This window comes from Thunnus maccoyii, chromosome 9 (genome assembly GCF_910596095.1).
Source record: "Thunnus maccoyii chromosome 9, fThuMac1.1, whole genome shotgun sequence".
Lineage (NCBI taxonomy): Eukaryota > Metazoa > Chordata > Actinopteri > Scombriformes > Scombridae > Thunnus > Thunnus maccoyii.
In genome coordinates this window covers 29,185,716-29,199,624 of record NC_056541.1, presented here as the reverse complement: position 1 = coordinate 29,199,624, position 13,909 = coordinate 29,185,716, and the positions used below count along the sequence as shown (strand labels likewise).

General features: G+C 41.5%; 1 protein-coding gene across 1 annotated transcript in view; it reads right to left on the bottom strand.

The window, feature by feature from the left end:
• The window catches only part of sema4c (sema domain, immunoglobulin domain (Ig), transmembrane domain (TM) and short cytoplasmic domain, (semaphorin) 4C), a 94,814-nt gene that overhangs the window by 66,094 nt on the left and 14,811 nt on the right, over nt 1-13,909 (bottom strand). The window lies entirely within an intron of this gene.

Here is a 13,909-nt window from a genome sequence, read left to right as displayed (position 1 = left end):
TTAATCAGGAGCCTCGTGGCTATGGGTAACTCACCATATGAATGTGTGTGTGTGTGTTAACTGCTTCTGGTAGAGCGTTTAACCCTTCAGTGAATGTCTCCACCTGGGACTGCAGAAGCTTTAACAGCAGCAGAATAATTTTAAAGGCTGTTAGGAAAAAATCTCTCCTAAATAAAATATACTGTTGCTACTGAGGCCACTGGCTGGGTTACCTAAAGGGCTGCATGAACTGAAACACACACACACACACACACACACACACACACACACACACACACACACACACACGGCTATGTGACAGCACAGCAGCACTCTGGCCATCTCTGGTGGATTTTTCCTAAATAAGTAAGTCATCCAGACCTCAGCTTTCCACTGGCTTCATCCAGGAGAACACAGCAGCCAAAACCCTGCAAGGCTCCACACAAACACACACACACAGACACACACACACACACAGACACACAGACACACACACACACACACACACACACACACAAATATGCATGCGTCCATGCACATCCAAACGAATGCAAACCCATATACTCTTCAAGCACACATACAGGCAGATACACATGAGGGATTCCAAAAAGGAGGAAGAGGGTCAGAATGGGGGTGTATGTGTGTGGGGGGGGGTCTGGTTAAAAAGCAGGATTTCAAGAACACACACACGCATGTGCGCGCACACACACACACATCCACCCACTTACACATACACTTCCAGCTGCTGGCTGCCTGTGTGTTTGACAGGCAGCACAGTGAGTGGCTGTGTGGAAGCCAGCCAGCCGCTTGTGAATCAGCAATGACTAACAGTTTAAACCTGCACTTTCTGAGCTAATCGCCTGCATGCTTATTGTAAATGTATGTGTGTGTGTAAGTGGGTGGATGTGTTGTGAATGCATGTGTGTGAGCATGGCTGAGTTTGTTTCCCTGCCTGAATGTGTGTTGATATGTATGCCTGCATGCTGCCACTATATGAGCCTTGCCTATCAGGCTCGATTGTGACAGCCCGGGCCTTTAATTGCTTTGCACCAAATTTGACATTGTCTAAGCTGACAGCACCCTGATGAGAGGGTTAAAGTGGAGCGACGATCTACCCGTCACTTCCTCCAATCGGCCTCGGCAAGAGCACAACTCCGTGCTCTGTTTGATCACCGTACAAGACAACGCAATGGGATGCTAATCACTAGCCTTGACCGTGTGCCAAAGTGTGTGGGTCTGCGTCAATGTGCATGCGCATAAGTGTGCATGCGCGTGCCAGTAATGGCAGCTCTAATCAGCGGCAGGATTGGAAGAGGCACGTGGCAATAAAGCCCAACAAAATGCCTGCCAGTCCTTATTAGAGCTGAGCACTCTCCGAAAACCTGGTTGATGACACACACATATCTGCACACACACTCCATCTTGGTGGACATCTGGCCAAGGTCAGAGCTAGATCTGAGCAATGAACGCCAACTGCCAACCCCCCCCTTCCCGTCACCCCATCCCAACCACCGCTAACACCTGCACCCCTTTCAAAAACCAAAAAAAGATTGAGCCGCATAGGCTGACTTTACAGACTTTTTCCTCCTGAGTGATTTAGTCATAAACTTTGACCCCTCTAAGTGCAGCCCATTACTCGCAGGTTGTGATTTACAAGCTAAAATTAGAGGCGGCCGCCATTTACTGAGCCCATTATGAGTGCCAAGGCACGACAGAGTCAATTCCCACTGAGATCCCTCATGAGAGTCATCAATCCATACTCAAGTGAAGGATCGATTATTCAGTGTACCATAGAAATGACTGATATACAGCTGACGGTGTAGCATTTGTCTTCTTCATGCTTTGCCCTGTATGTGAAATATTGTGTCTGCACTGTGTTACTATCACTGTTACAGGGTTTAAGAGATGTATGGCTTTGAGGATCAATATTGTCATTTTAACAGTTCTGGCTAATGTCATTCTGTACCCTTAAAATTTTGAATTTGATCATTTGGTACCACTTTTACAAGTAGTACCAAATGGCTTTATTAATGTTAATTTCTTCATTACTAAGGTTTTTTAGATAATTAATAAGAGGAACTTTTGGGCTGACAGCTTGTGGAAAATCCATTTGAGAAATTGGACCATATGACCACTTCTTACCTTCTGCAATAGGGCTGCAGATGATCTGTACCAAAATCAATTTATTGATAACTTATTTAACATTTATTATAGGATTATATTGTAGATTCTATTGGACTATCACCAATTCTCACAAACTGGAAACCCAAAATGTTTTCTTATTATGGCTTATAACTGATCTATAGGGCATTAGTAAATTATTTATTACCATCAATAAAGGCATTAGTTACAACTTTGTAGCCCTTTAAAAAAAAAAAAAGTGGTATTGATACTTTTTATGAGATCTTGTTTCTCTGGGACATTAAAACTCTCAGAATAAAAACATTTAAAAGTGAATTATTGACTAAAAGGAGGTGCTTGTAAGTTATTGAAAGCTTTTCATTTCTTTATGATATCTATTTGTCACAAAAAGAAAATGAAGAGTGGTTGCAGAGATGAAAGGTGAACTTTCTGCTATTTTCATGAGTGCCCTTACATTACCAGTACCACAGGAAAATATACGCTTTGCCAGCTCCAAACTTTGTAACTGCAGCCCACAGCACAGATGCTATCAAAGCCTCTGGCACTGCAGTCGGTCAGAACGCATCAACCGAGCTTCTGGCAGTGAGAACGAGCAGTTTGAAGCCCTATTGTCTCTGCACCATGACCAACAAAACAAAACAAAAAAACAAAAAACCTCCACATTTGTTGGTGTTGACAGATAAAGTGATTGCAATTTTGATTTTTTCAGTGAAGTGGGACCTTTCCACTATCATCCACTCATTTCCTGTGTGAAGTGCGGAGCCTGCGTTGGCGGTTTTGGCAACTGATATTGGTTTGAGCTGAGCGAGCTGTGATTATTATTCTCACTGTGCCAGAGCTCTCAGGAGCCACGGTGGACACGAAATACAGAGCAGCACCTGGTGTGCGAACTAAACCGGTGAAGACACACATACACACAGCAGAGGAAGAAAAATGCTCACAGTTGTTGATATATCTGCAACATATGCACACGTGCTTGATATCATAGGCATAGAATCCACAGGGTTAAAAGGTTTCTTCATGTTTTGAAAGTTAAGAGATTAAATCACTCCATGAGGGCAGAGAGTCCATTCAACTGAATTAATACCTTGGTTTATAATACTACAAGCATATAAGTGTATGTTTTGAGGTGTATGAGTGAAAGAAAGCTCTGTAAAATGAGGGCAGTATGAGCCTGGTTTGGGAGGTCTCTGTGTGCATGCATGCATGTGTGTGTGTGCTGTATGAGACATCTGTTTACTTAAGTGGGAGGATGTGATAGTAAAGCACTGGCTTGGGCCCTGGCCTTTTCATAACAAGGCCTGGGGCAATGAGGAGATTCATCCCAATATTTGTCTCATAAAGGAATAGAGTCAAACAAATCCCTCCTGCAGAGGTGATCCCTCATAAAACCTGCAACATTCCAGTGCCTTTTGCTGGACCACTTTTACTATCTGCTTTTCTCATTACACACACATTTTGTGGTTCTCTAACTCACAAGTCAAGTTTCCATCAATGAAGTGGAATGGGAGATAAAAGCAACAAAGCAAGTAAACTGATTATCTCAAAATCAATGATGCTTAGCCAATCTGAAATTAATCAAATAGTGTATGCTGTGACTGGTAACTTGTTTTACCAACAGTAACCTGTCCTAGCAAGTTTCGTTAAAACTGCACTAATCAATATTATTATACTAAAAATAGATTTAATGACTATGTGTAATGTGAAAGGTGTCATTCATATGTACAAACTCATCAAACTGTGCTTTTCCCCTTTAACTATATGAAGCGTTTTAGCTTTTTTTTTTTTTTGCAGATTTTTTAGCTAAGCTGTTTTGGTTCAGTTTCAAAAACCCACTGTATGCCATATGCCCAGAATGTAGTGATGATATGCAAAATGTCAGCTTCCCCCAAGTGGCCAAAAAATCAATTAATTCTGCTTTAAAGTATAGTCTTGGAGTCTGAGGTACTGTTTCCTTTAACTGAAATAGAAATTTCAGTTGTTAAATACAACTGTAGATAAGAGTATAGTATAGTAAGAGTATAACATTTTGACTTTTGTAATGAAAAACGGAGATTCAACCCTTTTTATCTATTGATGGGTAAAGAGTAAATATTTATTTTGCAAGAAATATTTGAAATGTTGGTTGTTATGTTTTTGTATGTCTGGTACTTTAAGTCATTTATGTTTCTTTTGTAAAGATATGTTGATACACTGATGAAATGTAGAGACCAGAAACAACTTTAGATACACACCAATGAAGGCAAGATAGCTGAAAACACCTGGATGCTAAAGTGCTATATAATGGGGAAGAATTCTGCAACCTTTGATGGAATTTGTGAGAGATGGAAGAACAGAAAAAAAAGATCCATCTTGTTTTTCCTCTGACTTTTATCCTCAATTATCCGTTCATCATTAAATACCTGCACAAATACGCACACTTTGCTTCAGTTTTTATTCAACATCTGTGTTTTATAACCTTCACACAAGATACAGAAAAATCTTTATTTTCAGACATGAATGGGCATCAGTGAGAAAAGAGGCATCCACATTAATAGTATTCTTGGAAATCTTGTTCTTTTCTGCTTGTAATTTCACATCATTGTTCCTGACATCACATGTGACTAAACTGTCCATAGAAGACGAACTGCTATGACTCAAGTGTCACCCTGAAGGAGAGCCTGAACCATTACCTGGGAGTAAGCAGCATTTCAGATCTTGCAAGGGCCCTTAAGAACAACGGCGCCCAAAGGTGAATAAGATTATCCTGGTGAACACGCAGCATCTCCGCATACTCTGTTATTTTATACACTCATTCAAGGTCAAAGTGAGTGTGATTTTTCTTCTTCTCTTGTGGAATAACCAGAGGCGGGGATATCCTGTTTCATTAGCTTTCCTCTCACTGCTGTTGCTGTCTGTCCAACAAAATGTAACTGGCTGAGAGTCGGAGCTGCAGCTGAAATAGCAAATGGCCAGGAAAACCAACATGGGTGCAGGATTATTGACAGAGAGGAAGGTTTAGAGTAATATATGTGAGCGTGGATCAATTCATGAATCCACTCCTGAGTGTGTGTTAATGTGCGTGTGTTCGAACGTGCACCACATGCATAATCCCACTGGGTGTTATGTGTTTGTGAAGCCTAATTTGTGCACGTGTGCATACTTGCATCTGCCCTGCACGTGTGTGTGTGTGTGTGTGTGTAGAGGTGACAGTAATGGTGTGTGCTCTGTGCATTATCTCATTTTGTGGCTCTCCCAGGCTGCAGGAGGACCTGTCCCTGATGGCCTCTGTGTTCATTGTGGCGGGGCAGACAGAGGGCAAAATGAGGGCTGCCCTCCCCCTCCATGGTAACTGCCGGGCCTCTGGGGGTCCATTGCTTAGTTGGCTGTCCCACTCAGGGTCCAGCTCCAGCCCTCCGGGGCGGTTACAGAGGGGAGGTAGACAGCTAAACAAATGAGATCACCTCCTACTACTGACAATGTCTACCTCACCTACTGTAACCTGACTTCACATGCAGCTATCAACCTTGACTAACTTTGCTTTGCTTTCCTGAATCAATGATTAAAAGGTCAGTTCACCCTAAATAAAACATGAATGTTATTCTGTTTGAGGTACTCACAGCAATTAAAAAATAACAGAAACAGACAAGACCAGCGAATAAACAGCCAACAGTTTTTTTCAGTAAATAGTAGTTCCAATGACTCATCCAGCGTATCAGGGGCTATTTTTTTTAAAGGAATAGTTAGACGTTTTTGGAAATATACTTATTTTCTTCCTTCCTGAAAGTTAGTTGAGAAGATTGACACCACTCTCATATTTCTCAATTAAATATGAAGCTACAGCCAGCAGCCAGTTAGCTTAGCACAGCACAAAGACAGGATGTAGCTTTGCATCTAACTCGAGGCAAAATGTCGATTTATTCCTTTAAGTAGATTTTATTGAGTGCTGTGAGCATGACAAACTAAATTCCATTCATCTCCTGAGGTGAAGGCAGAAATCCCAGGATCTGATAACTCCTAATCTCAAAATCTCATTATCTGAAAGAGAATGAGAATGACTTTTTGTAATTTGAGTGAACTGCCCCTTTAACTATTAACCAAGCCATACCAGTCAACTTATAGCGAGTGACGGAGACAGACAGCCGGAGTGATGACAGGCAGTGATGCCCTGCACTTTGAAGGAAATTACTCATCTTTCTATTCTTGTGAGGACATCTGTTCTTCCTAACACACACAGCAGGTGACTGACGTCTGCACACACGCACACAGTGGACTCAACCTGTTTAGCTCGACATAATGAAGCACATAATCACATCCTCAGACGCTGAGACATAAAGGAGTTATATCAAGAAGGATTATCCCTGTTACAACCACCCACCCACCCACATGCACACACACGGATGAGCTTCCATGCACGCAAAGACAGCAAAGATGCATTACGAGTCCACGCAAACAAGAAAGCAACAACCTCAGACTGTTGCCACAAAATGACATTGGAGGAAAGAGAAGAAAGGAGAATGAACTTAAATTTATGTATGAATACATGCAATCGGTCTCCTTCTCAAAATAACAATTATTTGACTAGATCAGGGAGTCACAAAGAGAGAAAAAAAGAAAGAAAGGAAGAAAGAAACACCCTCTGAGCAGCTCGGGCTGAGGTCATCTTTATTAATAAACCCTCTGACAACAAACACACTCACATCAAGGCTCTTGCCCTCCACACTCCCTCCCTTCCTTAGCTCCTTGAGAAATGGCAATTGCCAGACAGACACAGTGGGGGTGTGGGGTGTGGTGTCTGTAACCACACACACACACACACACACATATACACATACACACACAGTACAGCATGGCCTAGAGACAACGTGTCAGTGATCTGTCAGAGGGTAACAGTGCGGAGCAGGTGTGTGAGTGTGTTTTGGGGAGAAGCAAAAGAGAGGAAGGCCAGACAGACAGGAAGTTTGCCCTGCACACACGCACAGACACACACTAAGAAACATGCCCCGGCTCATTTGTTCCTACTGACAGGAGAGGAGAGGGATGGTTCTCTACAAGATGTGCCTAAGGGGGGAGGACAGGTGTGTCGGAGAGAGAGAGTCGGAGGAAGAGAAGCAGGGAAAGAGAACTCAAATTTGCATCAAAGCTTAAGAATGTGTGTCTGCTTTGTTTGTTGGCTTTAATTTATCTACTTACTGTACGTATGTTTCCTTCGCAGAACGTGTGTGCATGTGATGTTTGCTGTAGTGGAAGGTGACGGTACCTGTGCTCAGTGGGGCTTTTGATGGAACATTAGAGCCTGACCTTGGATCACTGTAGACAGCCTTGTGACATGCTGAAGTGCCCTTGAGCAATCTAAACTCACACTTGATCATTCATTGTAAGCAACTCTGTGTAACAGCATCAGGGCAGGGGGATTTTCTTATGTTTGCAAGCAGGTGTTCAGACAAAAAACAGCACTCCATTAAAACAACGCAAAGGGCTGTGATTTTGATTCTGTGTTGCTACCAGAAAAGTTGATGCGATGAAATATGATCAAGGACGGATTGAGTAATCCATCTATTAGTTTCAAGTCTTATCAGATGTCAAAACACTGCACAGAGGTTTACAGTATTATGGGACAGGATTTTAGCACTATGGAAAGACAGCTGATAGCAAAATAACTGTAGAATAACACCTTTCATGTTACAAAGTAACCTACCATGACTGTGTGTCAGCACATATATGATTGACTAGAGCAGACTAACACGGTTACTTTGCTTTGTAGCCAAAGTTGAGCCATCCATTCATCCATCCATCTATCCATCCATCCATCTTTTTCTGCTCATCCATGTCCACGTGGTTGAAACAGACAACAGCACTGCAAGAGCTTTCTTATTTGTTTGAATGACATTGCTCTATGTTGGCATCACTGCTGTGCTGGGCTCCAGCAAAAAAATGCATGGTCATCTGGCAAAAAAGGTGCACCTGGCTCAACTTTTGCTGGACCCCAATGCAATGTCATCTGGCAAGGCCCTGCACTGGCCAATCACATACTTGCAAGGGCACATTCCTGGGGGATTACTTTGTATTTCTACTGTCTACCCGGCAATTGTTGCAACAAAAGATAAAATGATTGCTGCTTTGACAACTTTCCAGCGTAACAAATTCTTGTTTTGTAATGTCATAAAATGCTGTGCAGTGTTTTAGTGTCTTGATAAGGTTTAAAACCAAAATGTAACGGCGACCAAGCAAGATAGTCCAGACTTCATTCTCCCTAGCCATGTCCTCCAGCTCTTCCTGGTAGATGCCAAATTGTTCAAGATGGAATACATAATCCCTCCCATGTGTTGTGGTTCTGGCCAGAGTCTTTACTCAGTTGGACATGCCTGGAAAACCCCCAGAAGGAAGCGTCTTGGGGTCATCCTAATCAGGTGCCTGAACAGCCTCAATTGGATCCTTTAAATGCAAAGGACCAGCTCCTACAGTTGATTCAAGCCTCACACCCTATACCTAAAGATCAATTTATACTTTTAATATGACATCTGTGTGACCAGGAGGGTCTGTGTGATAAAAATGTTGTCATCTGCCCATGTCAACAAGGGTCCATGTGGACAGTCTGTGTACAGCCTAACATTTATGACCACGTACATGCCAACAAACAGTATAAACAGAACCTTGTGAATTCATTTAAATGTCTGGCCCTTACAGGTTAGCCCAGTCATGAGGGAAGGAATATAGATCGACTAGTAAATCAAGAGCTTGCCCTTCATGCCGAGATTCATCTTTATCACACGCTGGTTTAGCCAGGCTCAATGTTTTTGCCGGAGCCCTCTGCACCCAGACCCCCACTGTGCCAAAGCAGTGGCCTCATGCAGTGCTAATGCTGGTCTGAAAACAGCCTGAGTCAGATCCTGTTTAATGAAATCTTTGGCTAATATAATCCTTTTTTTGCTTGGATGTTGTGTAGTTCATGTTTGGACTTCTGTAAGTGGCACTCTTCCTTTTACAGCCACAGTGGCTGTCACTATTATGCTAAACAAGATGTATTTTCTAGTTATTCCAAACAGACTGCTGTCTCTGCTGCCAAATACAAGACACATCACTTCCCATGATGCTACTTGTTCCAGAGGATTCTTCACGGGAATGACTTACATAACACCGAGTGTTTACAACAGCCAAGACCGGGTAAAACAAATAAAAGCTTTATGAACTGAATATATGTTTAATTGCTAGTGTGTTGTATGAGTTTGCAGTAGTGAGAGGTAAAGGGTACATAAGATCATCACATTAATGCATCCCACCCTGAAACAAAGTTTTCCCTGTTATATGCTGTAAGTTACAGTATATATTATATGATATATGCTCTGTGACAAGATAAATTATAAGTCATGCCAGATCTTCAAGGGAGCTCAGGATCAGAACATGTGACACAGTTGAACCTCAGCGGATTGCTCAGTAAATGCAGAACAGCTGGTAAATTTCACCATTTGCTTTGGTTAGGCTGCATTTAACATTTGGTTAAAAAGCAATTTCTTTTTCCACCTCAACGAAGCTGTTTTATGGTATTTGTGCTTCTTTTGGATGCCATGGAGTGAAGAGATGGCAAAGACAGCAAGGGTACTAGCACAAACGTTGCCAGCTGGGTTTGAGCACACTGTGCTGTTGGTGTGAGTTGTGCAGCTCAAACCTCTGAAGCCGTGGGACATCCCAAAACACTATTTCTACATTGTGGGCCCTTTTTCTAGTGCATCTTCACAGCAAAAAGAACTAGAAAGTCCTTGTGATCTTGAGAAAGACTATAATTACTATTGAACCTTATGCTTGTATGTGCACTTACATGTATATATAGATGTAAATAGAGGTGAGGAGATGGCAGGCATTTATAGTCAGCTCACTGTTATGCAGCTCACTAAATTGTAAACAACTGGCAGCTCAGACTGTGACCAACAAGGATTATATCACCTCGTCATGAGATCACACCGGGCCTGTAGCCAATTGCTCGGTGTGCTTTAAACTGTCAGGACTGGCTGAGACAAGATGAAACTCTCCACTCAAACTCTCGGCTTACTTACATTTTATCCATTTCCAATGTGAGCCTAACTGGAATCAATGGTGCGGTAATGGACAGTGAGAAACCATGTTAAAGTGTAATGCTACCTGTTAAATGCACCTTTGGTTGCTGGCCGTTCGATGCGGGTAGAATGCTTGCCTTACAATTAGTAAGGATAAATTCCCTCTCTCATGTAGGAATGGGAATGAAATTTAAAGTTTTATTTGTTTTTTTAAAAGTTGATATCTCTGGAGTAAAGTTGCAGATTGTCAGCATGTGTAGAAATCTTACTGTTATAATAATGTATGTGTTCCCTGCATAGCTTATTCTTGTCATGGTGGAAAACTCTCTGAAGTTGCTATTACACTATCATGTGACATCCAGTAAAAACCATACAAACTAAATTCTTTAAGGTGGGTTAGCAGCTGGTTAAGGCCAGTTTCACTGCAGAGTTTTACAGGCTGACAGCCCAGAAGTTGTTGAGAAAATTCCTTACTTCACCTACACTGCAATCATAGATGGAGACCCAATAAAAATCAGCTTAATATTATTCTAACCAAAACATAAAAATCAGCTTTGAGAACCTGTAATTTATACATACAATCTGTCATTGCATGCAGCTTCATCACTGGGTAGCTTTTTCAACTTTCCATCAACCATCACAAATTGCAGACTGTTTTAAATAACATCAACATCAACAAACCTGCCTCCAAATAAATGCAAAGCTCAGTGGTGGCTGACACATGCTGTCAGCCCTTGAATCAAAAACTCAGCAGTCAGTTTGAGATGGAAAAATGTCTTCGGTCTGGTAAATGGAAGCCACATCTGCACATTACCAAAACCAGTGGTGGGCTGACTGTTTAGACAGACTGGCAGCATGCAAATACAAATTGGGATGTTTAAAAAGGATGTGTCAAATCCAAGACACATCTATCATTCTTTTCTATTGCATTATATGAAAATTAGGACACATACTGAGACATTCAAAGGAAAATCCCAAAATCCTTTAATTTACAAAGCAAAAGTCGCCGAGGATAATTGCAAAAGTAAACCCTTTAAAACCGACCACGGCACCGTTTTTAACAGTTATTAAAAAACCTCATTAAAAAAGCGTACTCAACTCCACAACAGCGCCAGAAAGAGTGAAAGAGCTCTTCTCTGGCCCTTTAAATCAAGGTTGGAGGAAAGAACTAGGCCATTTTGTTTCTGCAATGGAAAAACAAAAGTGGCAGGGTGTCTGGGTGGCAAACAGGGAGGGGGGAAAATGTCAGCGGTACAAAGAAATCAAATAAAGACTGACAATAAATGAAGTGCAGAGGAGGCCTGTGGTCATTGAGCAGAAGTCAGAGAGCTGCTGACGACGACAATCACACACTCTGCGTCTGTCTTTTTTATCTGCAGTATTTTGCCGCTTTCCTATTCTTGTCTGCATCACACTCACTTTTTCTGATTCTCTTTCATCATCACAGACACTTCTCAAGCTTCCATGCGCTCTATATGAGTTTTCTCTACTCATTCATTTATCTCAGGTTCCATTTTCTCTTTTTCTCAGTTCTATCTGGAAAATTGTGACTTTCTCTCTTTTTTGAGTCTGATGGACTTGGCCTTCTAGCTTTTCACTTCTCCAGTCTATTTAGCTGCCTGACACTTATCTCCGTCTCTTTTCAGTCACTTTTCTTTAAATGAATGGTTTGACATTTTGGGAAATACAGTTATTAGCTTTCTTGCTGAGAGTTAGATAAGAAGATGGATGCCACTCTTATATCTGTATGATAAATACGAAGCTATCGGACAGTTAGCTCAGCTTAGCATGAAGACTAGAAACGGGGGGACACAGCTAGCCTGTCTCTGTTCAATGGTAACAAAATCTGTCCTCTAAGCACCTCTAAAGTTCACAAATGAACACAATATATCTTGTTTGTATAATCCAGTAAGTATTTCCCAAGATGTCAAATGTGTCCAGATGTATTTAGCCTAGTTTAGCATAAAGATTGGAATCAGCGAGCTTGTCTCTGTCCAAATTAAAAAAACAAAAAAAACAAATAAAAAAACCCAAACATGCACCAACACCTCCAATGCTCACGAATGAACAATTTGTGATTTCATGGTGAGTTACAGTATGTGTGGGAACAAACAAGCTTTTCTATAGTGCAGTTGCCAGATCTGGTTGGTGAACACAGGCTTTGGTTTTGGTCTCTGTACAGGCACAAACCTGGCAACCTCACTGGGATGATAACATTTCAAGAGGCTTTGCTTACTACGCCTGGTTGTTGTTAGTCAAGAAATAGTTTCAGCACATAACTCCCCCTAAACCACCTTCAAAGTCCCAGTAAAACGAAAGTTAGAGCGTCTTTAGCTTCTGTACTGTGATGTATTTCCCAGTGAAAGGGAATACTTGAGCAGTATACAGTTACAAGAGGGTTTAAATCAAATCCCTCACATTTAATTGGACTGCTAATAAGTGGGTGGGGCTTATAGAGTTTAGCGCAATACGGAGCTGCAGAGAGAAACAGAGCTATAGAGGACTGTTGGCTCACCAGTTGTTGGATCAGGAGGACGAGAGAAAGATGAATGAATTAGACCTCAGCCACATGTTTTTCCCCACTGATATCCAAACATACATCTCTCCATATCTCTCTCCATATTGCTCTGTTAGCTACTACGACCCACAAACGGTGAAGTGCAGTTTTATATGACCGGTGTGGCTAGCTACACATTTGATTGGATGAACTTTTGTAAACGCCCCTGAGTGGAGGATGAGTCATAAAACATTTGAACCTGTTTTACGCGAAGAGTTAAGACAGATTTTGATTTAAAAATACTCTGAAACTGATCATACATTATTACATATATTATTTTTGATATTTGGCATTAAAACAAGAGATATATGAGTAATTAACACAGGAACACAGGATTAAAACTGGGAAAATGTACTTTTCATTTCACTGGGACTTTATAAAAAAGACAATTTGACATGCATTTTTTACTTAATGCTGTACAAATTAAACAAACAAGCTAAAACATGTTATTACTACTGCACTGTGGCGCAAACACACACACACACACTCAAGCAGTGACAGAGATACACAATGATGTGTGTGTGTGTAGTGAGTGCTACAGCCCAGGTGAGAAGAAACACACGTAAATCACAACATGCCTTTGATACCTTCATACTAATTACAAACTGCCTGTGTGTGTATGTGTGTGTGTGCGCGCCAGGTGTGACACAGTATGAACAACAGAACAAGAATATGTGAGAACAGAGTGTGTGTGAATGTGTGGGAATGCTACAGCGCACGTGTTTGTTGATTTTGCAAAGCCCCCCCCCCACACAGACACAGACACTGACACAGACACACACTATCTCCCTTTCTTTCCCAAACCACGGGTGCCTTTGTGAGTCAGTCTTGTCAGTGTGTGTGTGTGTGTGTGCATGTGCGCACATCTTAATCTCCCAGCTTAGACAAACCCAGCAGAGTCTAGTAAATGTTGTTAATAAAGTCTAGCAGGAGCTCTGTCTGTCATATAACTGTGGTAACGCACACACACAGATGGAAGCATACACAAATACAGACACACAATATGCAGATACATGTATATACTGTATAATTAATAAGTGTAAAGGAGATACAGACACAAAACACACAAAGGCACACCCTCTCAAACATTCATACATTAATTCAAGGACACACACATAAAGACACACACTGGTGAAGGTACAAATAACACACAAACAAACATTAAGGCACAAAGAGATGAAGATGCACACAGGTTAACACA